Below are 6,364 nucleotides of genomic sequence, written 5' to 3' on the forward strand. Positions count from 1 at the left end.
GCCCCTTGTGCCGGGGCGCCAAAAGGCAGCCATCAGTGCTGAGCCTCAGCCTCTTCCTGAGCTTCCGCACAGTGGCAAGACTTGGTCCCTCGCGGGAGGGGACCCCACCCCCTCCGGTCCTCACCTCCTAGAAGCCAGGGCCCTGCCCTTCTTCCTTTTATTGACTGCGAATTAAGCTGGCCTGGTGGGGAACAAAGGAAATGACATCGTAGGGGCTTGATTAGGATTGCACTCTGGACACACACAGATTCAAGCAGTCTTGCTATGCTTTTACAAGATGGCGGCTGTTTTCACAGCTTGAAACCTAAGGGGCTTGGAGTGTTAGGAATTACAACTGGAGCTGGCAGAAGCCAAGCTGTTTTCAAGACAGGGGTTTGCTCGCAGGCTGAGCCTCTGGGCAGTGCTAAAAAGGTCAGCACACCACGTTCCTGGAGAAAGGGTTCTTTGTACAAAAGAATGTGTAACATTCCAGGAAACCTCGTTTGGCCCCATCCCAAGGTCAGCTGGCGTGCAGGTTGGGCCTGTCTGCAGCCCAATTCCAAGGGTCAGCTGGGAGGGTGAGTCTGAGACCAGACCTAACGATGTCTTCTGAGTCCGTTTTCAGTGCCCTGATAACTCGGCGCTGCTCCATCTTGATTTTCTACCAGGACCCTTCGGAAGACTGGTCTCCACGGCTGATTTTGAAGCCCTTCCTGCAGGGGCAAGATGGCACCTGGCTGGCTGTGTGTCCCTCTGAACCTGGGTGATGTGGACAGTATGCAGCAGGTGCTGGCTGTGCCTGGAACCCCTCTGACCTGGAGACCCCAGGACCCTGGGCTCCAGACCCCTGCCAGCCTCCGCCAAGAAAACTACGGCACGCCAGGAGGGCTGGGAGATGCTGCAGTCCATAACTCACAGGCCACTAAATTAATTACCATGGCAGAAACAGGGAGACTGCAGCCCCGTCTCCTGGAAACCACCTCCAGTTTATACAGCACTTGGATTTGTTAAAATATTGAACCTGTTAGGAGGAAAATGGAAAAAGCCAGACAAGATGCTCTTCAGCCTGGCTGCGGGGCATGTCGGGGAGGGAGAAGGCAATCTGCGGGCTCCTTGCCCCGAGATTGATGGCTTGGGGTGCTGGCGAGGGGCAGGTCTGCAAATGCCGGCTGAGGTGACGCCAGAGGAAATGCGATATTTTGCAATCTGCGGACTTGTCATGTAAATTAGTGTCCTTAAAGGGCTTTTACATGTCTGGGTTTCCGTGCAGACGCCAGGAGCACCAGACAGAGGGACATTCATCATCCTAAGGAATGGCTTGTCCAGAGCACAGTGACCGCATCTTGCTCTGCAAGGGCAAGCGTAGGGCTTCCTTCTCCTTCTGCAGGCGCAGCCACGTGACCCAGGAATTAGTGGTGACCGCCAGTCTTGCAAGACCAGCTGTAGCACCTGGAAGGGTTGGTTACCCCCCAAATCTATGGCTTTCCCTCCATGGCCAAAGGAGATGGGGAAATAGGGTCATCCCTAGGACCCCTGGCAGCTCCTTAAATCCATCTTCTGGAACGTTCTGTTGGCCAGGACAAGAAGGCTGATTGACCATGGGCCAGACATCAGTAAGAGTTTCCACTATGCTGATCCCCAATTGTGGCAAGTTTGTGATTGGCCCCCATGGGACACTGAGGAGAGACCCCAGCACCTGCCTGGCCTCCAGGGAAGCTCGGAGATCGAGGGGCCAGTGGTGGCCAGCCGTCTTTGCTCAGGGCCATCACACCTGCCAAAGCACTGGGTAAGAATCACTAAGCAGCCCGCTGCTCTGCTGAGGTCACCCGATGCAGACCCCCAGGGAGCAGCCTCCCCAGCTGCATGTGCTGGCCCCCGATTGGGTCAGGCTAACAGTTCTGAGGCACCATCCCACAGACACAGAAGGGCCGTAGAATGGACAGAAGCTGGTGCTGCTCCTGGGACAGGCACCTCTAGGTACTAGGGGATGCCCTCCAGCCCCTGCCTACTTTGGGGCTGTCAGGTGAGCCTCAGGCAGACTGGCTAGGGCCCTGTGCTCAGACCTGGTGGGGGCGAGGAGGGGGCAGTGCCACCGAATCCCGATAGGACAGTTCCAAGGGATGAGCAGGCAAGGGTGTTGTCCCACGGAAGAGAGGAGCTGAGCGGAGAGGCGGCCACCTCTCTGGGCCGCTCCATGCAGGCACAGACCTTGCTGTCCCAGCATGGCCACAGCTCTGCTCCCCATCTGAGCAGAGGGTGTGGGCAATGGAGGGGAGCCGCCAGCTGACTGGGTATCCCCGTCCAAGGGGACCTGGAGAAAGGTGCAAGACCTCAGTGAGAGGTGGCCCGGTCTGGGGACCCTGGCTCAGCTGGAGACACTGTTCCTGGACCCTGGACAGGGCATTGCTCCACCAGCCCCCAGGACCTCTTCCCCCTCTGTCTGTCGCTTGGTGTAACACTGGCCTGCATGGTTCCTAGTGATTTATAGCAGCCACTGCACTTTCTATAATTTGGATGGGGTGCTCTGTGGTTAAACACACTGATGTCCACACAGACTGCTGAAAGAAAGGGATCAACAGAATTAGAAACTAAGGTTCTCTCCATGATGAACTTATTAGGACCAAGGTATGAAGTAGTTTCTGAAGCTGTAAGCTGAATTCACCTCTGAGCTCCCTGGAAGCCAAAGGAATAAAACTGTGGAGGAAACACTGGATTCAATAGCTCTCTGTTTGCTAAATGTGAGCAAAAGATTCCACAGAGGACAACATTTCTTTCCGGTCCCACATCCTGGAATTCACAAGTACCTATGAGGTGCTGACCGCTGCCTTGTTCCACATTCCAGCTGGAGCTCAGTCCAGCGTGGGCCACTCGGAATCCCAGCCCTTCATCCTGGCGACCACAGCTCCCTACCTGGACTCAGTTGCCCGGTGCTGAAAGGTGGGGACGGGGTTTTCGGGATGTGCTTAAGAGGACACCGGACTGTGCATGAGTCAGAGCCCGTAAAACAGAGGCCAGCACCAAGAATGACCCCACCCACCGTGTGCTCCGCCTTGCGGAAATGGTGATGTTTGGGTATCGGCTCATCATCTGTGGCCAAAGTCCGCACGGACACAGGATGGGCTGCGGCAGCAGGCGCGGGTCAGATGGGTACACTGTGGCCCTGGTTATGCTGAGGGATGGATCAGTGTGCCCTAACCAAGGTCACACATGCACCCTGGGGGCACTGGTGGGGGACGCTGCGCCCAGGGGACAGAGGTATGGGACATCTCTGCACTCTCTGCTCTATTTTGCTGTGAACCTAAAACTACTCTAAAACATACATTGTTTTAAAACACTGGAGAAAAAATCCTGGTGAAGCAAACTTTAAGGTAATGATAATCTCAGGAAGGCCAAGCAGGGTGCTGGGGCCGTGTACAGGAAACCCGTGCTGTGCTGGCCAATTGTTCTGTAAACCCGCAGATTTTCTTAGGGTGGGTTAAGAAACGCCCAACGCCTGGGCTGGCTTTGTCTCTATTGTCTGTGAGCAGCTGGGAGCCAGGGTTGCCGGGGCTGGCAAAATGCTCGATCCAGTTACTAATCCCTTCCCCTGACTGTGGTTTCACTGGATCCTATAGCTGGGTCTGTGACCTAGAGCTTGGGGCTGGGTGTGCATCCCCCAGTGACGACACTGTGGGTGACCAGGCACCGTGTGGTGGAAGTTTGCTCCCTATGTCTGAGCTCTGCATGGAAATCTCACTGCTCTGGACATTCTGGGCTGCCCTGGTTTGTTATAATCATTGGAAATGCACAATTGTCCGAAGCTGTGTAGTATTTCAGTTTGTGAACTTGGGAATTTGGGCTTCTGTTCTCTCGAACCACAAGAAGGGAGGGAGGAGAGAGCACAGCCCAGCTGAGCCAAAGGGTTGGGGCGGGGGCCTCAGGCTCTGTGTGTGTGGCAGGTGGGGCTGAGAACGGACCTGCCTGGAGCCCCTGGTGGTAGCCGCAGGAGGCTCCCCTAAAGCCAGCTGCGGGGTCCCGGCAAGGTTGCAGTCTGCTTCCTCAGTGTCTGGCCCATCTTCCAGGTAAGAACCAGGCCGGCCGCCTCCCTTCCTGTCTCCTTCGCATATGGCCCCGTGTAGTATATGGTTGTAAAAGCCCAGTGCCAGCTTCCACGAGCTCCATCCCGAGCTGGCTGCTGGGCCCCAGGGCGGCTGCAAGGAGCAGCGAATTCCCATCTACAGAAGGGGCTTGGGGCGCTGGGAGCGCCTGGGCCTCCCCTACCCCAACGATGGCCTGAACTAGGTCCGGGCGGCACGACATCTCCTCAGCGCTCTGGGCAAGTCCCCGTGAGGCTCACCTCCCACCCGTTCCCTGTCCCCAGCTACAGATGTTTTGGGCCTGTGTCCTAGCAGAGCTTGAGGTCCATGGGCTCTACTCCCTGCCTGAGCCCATACCCGAGATTGGTCTGAGCCCTTTGCTCCCTCAGAGCCTGACCTGAGAACCAGGGGGAGGCAGGAGGGCCCCGAATCCAAATGATAGCTGCCAGCTCTCAGCATAGTGCTGCTTTGGAGTGCTGGCCAGCTGCTGGCCAGGTGCCCCTCCTACCAGTGGGCGCCTTGGTTGCAAGTCCCTTTTATCATGGGACCACAGTGCACCCTGCTCCTCCGAGAGCCCACTGAAGGATCAGCTGGACAAGTTGGTGGACTGATCCATTTCTCCAGTGTTATGACTAAATGCCTGACAGGAAATGGTTCACCGGGCTCGCGGTTTCAGAGGCTGCATCATGGAGCACCATGGTAGAAGGGTGAGGGGTTTGAGAGCTGGGGAACAGGGCCAGTGGGGAAAGGGCTGAGACCAGACATAGTCCTCAAGGTCCTCAGGACTCACCCAGACATACCCTAAGTGTGCCCTACTCATCCACTAGGCAGCTCTCCAGCCAGCCGAGCTAACACCCAAGCTTAACCACCGCCCTTGGAAACAGAGCAGTGGGCCATCCCTCACGGTCAGGAGGGGCCACCCTATAGGTGGTTCCTGAGCACCTGATGCTGTGGCCAGAGACCCCCACTGCCGCCCAGTGCATGACCTTTTGGAGTCTGTCGCAGTGAGATGAAGGACAAGTGCTACGGCCCTCTCTGGAGTGGGGTCTGTCTGCAAGTAGCTTGTCCCCAGCATTGCCAGGCAGTGGCAACAGCCCCTGCTCCTCAGCAGGGACTTCCTGTTTCTGCTTGGTCTCCTTCCTCCCTCTCCATCATCCTTGTTGAGACAGCCACTTCCGCCTTCCCCATTAGGTCTTACCAGGTGAGGGGGCCTCCAGTAGCTGCTGGGACAGAGTGGGGAGTGTGGCGTCTCCCATATGAACTGGCAGGGCAGCGAGGGCAGGAACAGCATGCTCCGGCTATGAGTGCCCACCGGGGTGGGTTTTCCTACGGCATTACAGATGCACCAGCTCGATGTACTTGTGCCAGAGTGAATAAATACACATGGACACGGCCCCCGCCCCGCCCGTGCAGCTGCGCTCTGGCCCGGCGCTGACTCTCCTGAGCTCCCCACGTCTTTAATCTCACTGATTCATTTTCCTGCCTCCGACGTGGCATATTAATGTTAGGTCAAAAAGTAGTTCATCAGTTATGCTGAAGGTCTTATTTCATTTTTATTCAAGAATGTGTAATCCTGAGAAAAAATAATTACATATGAGATCAACAGAACAGCTCTGGCCTGAATTCACAGACTCACAGTCTGAAAAACCAGGAAGGGAAGTTAGATCCAACTCTGATAATTTACAGATGGAAAACTGAGTAGGAGAGGGAGGGAGGGAGCGGGGAGAGAGGCAGACCCTGGCCTATGCAGCTTGTGAGTCTGGCACCCAAGTTGGTACCTGCTTCTCCTGATGCCTACCCTAGTATCCTCCTGTGCAACATTTGTTGGCACTTTTTACCTTGAGCATCTCCTAAGAGGCGGAGCTTCCTTGGCCTGGAGGTGACTCAGCAGACCAGACAGCCACCTCTCAGAAAAGCAGTGACCATCACAATTACTGCCGTCGGCTGGGCATTCATCAGCCAGGCCCTGTGCTAAGTACTTTACTGTCTACCACTTAATTAAATCCTTAGCGGCTGGATTGTTCCCATTTTATAGATGACACAAAGTTTGGGTTTGCTTGTCTTCCATAAGCCCATGTTGAGGACTTGGCCCCCCTGCCATGATGCTGTTAGGAGGGGGCAGAACCCTTAGGGGGTGGGGCCTAAAGGGAGGACTTTGAGTCATTTGGGGTGTGTCCTTGCAGGGGATGGTGGGGCCTCATGCCCTTCCTCTTCCTTGCTGTGCATCCTGGCCAGGAGGTGGCTCTACTCTACCATGTGAGTGGGCATCAGGATTTGCCGCCCGGTGTTCTGAGTAGGAACCTGTTCCC

At 56.0% G+C, this 6,364-nt stretch overlaps 1 long non-coding RNA gene across 2 annotated transcripts; it reads left to right on the forward strand.

The window, feature by feature from the left end:
• The first annotated feature begins 483 nt into the window (after nucleotides 1-483).
• LOC102026902 lies at nucleotides 484-2,686 on the forward strand. 2 transcript variants are annotated; one of them, XR_264469.1, is made up of 3 exons: nucleotides 484-1,436; nucleotides 1,558-1,765; nucleotides 2,598-2,686. It is a non-coding gene; the product is annotated as an uncharacterized LOC102026902 (long non-coding RNA). The 2 variants fall into 2 exon arrangements; XR_264470.1 differs by lacking the exon at nucleotides 2,598-2,686 and adding an exon at nucleotides 1,897-2,069.
• Nucleotides 2,687-6,364: the final 3,678 nt, after the last annotated feature.

The sequence above is a fragment of the Chinchilla lanigera genome, unplaced genomic scaffold (assembly GCF_000276665.1).
Source record: "Chinchilla lanigera isolate Chin_1 unplaced genomic scaffold, ChiLan1.0 scaffold00112, whole genome shotgun sequence".
Lineage (NCBI taxonomy): Eukaryota > Metazoa > Chordata > Mammalia > Rodentia > Chinchillidae > Chinchilla > Chinchilla lanigera.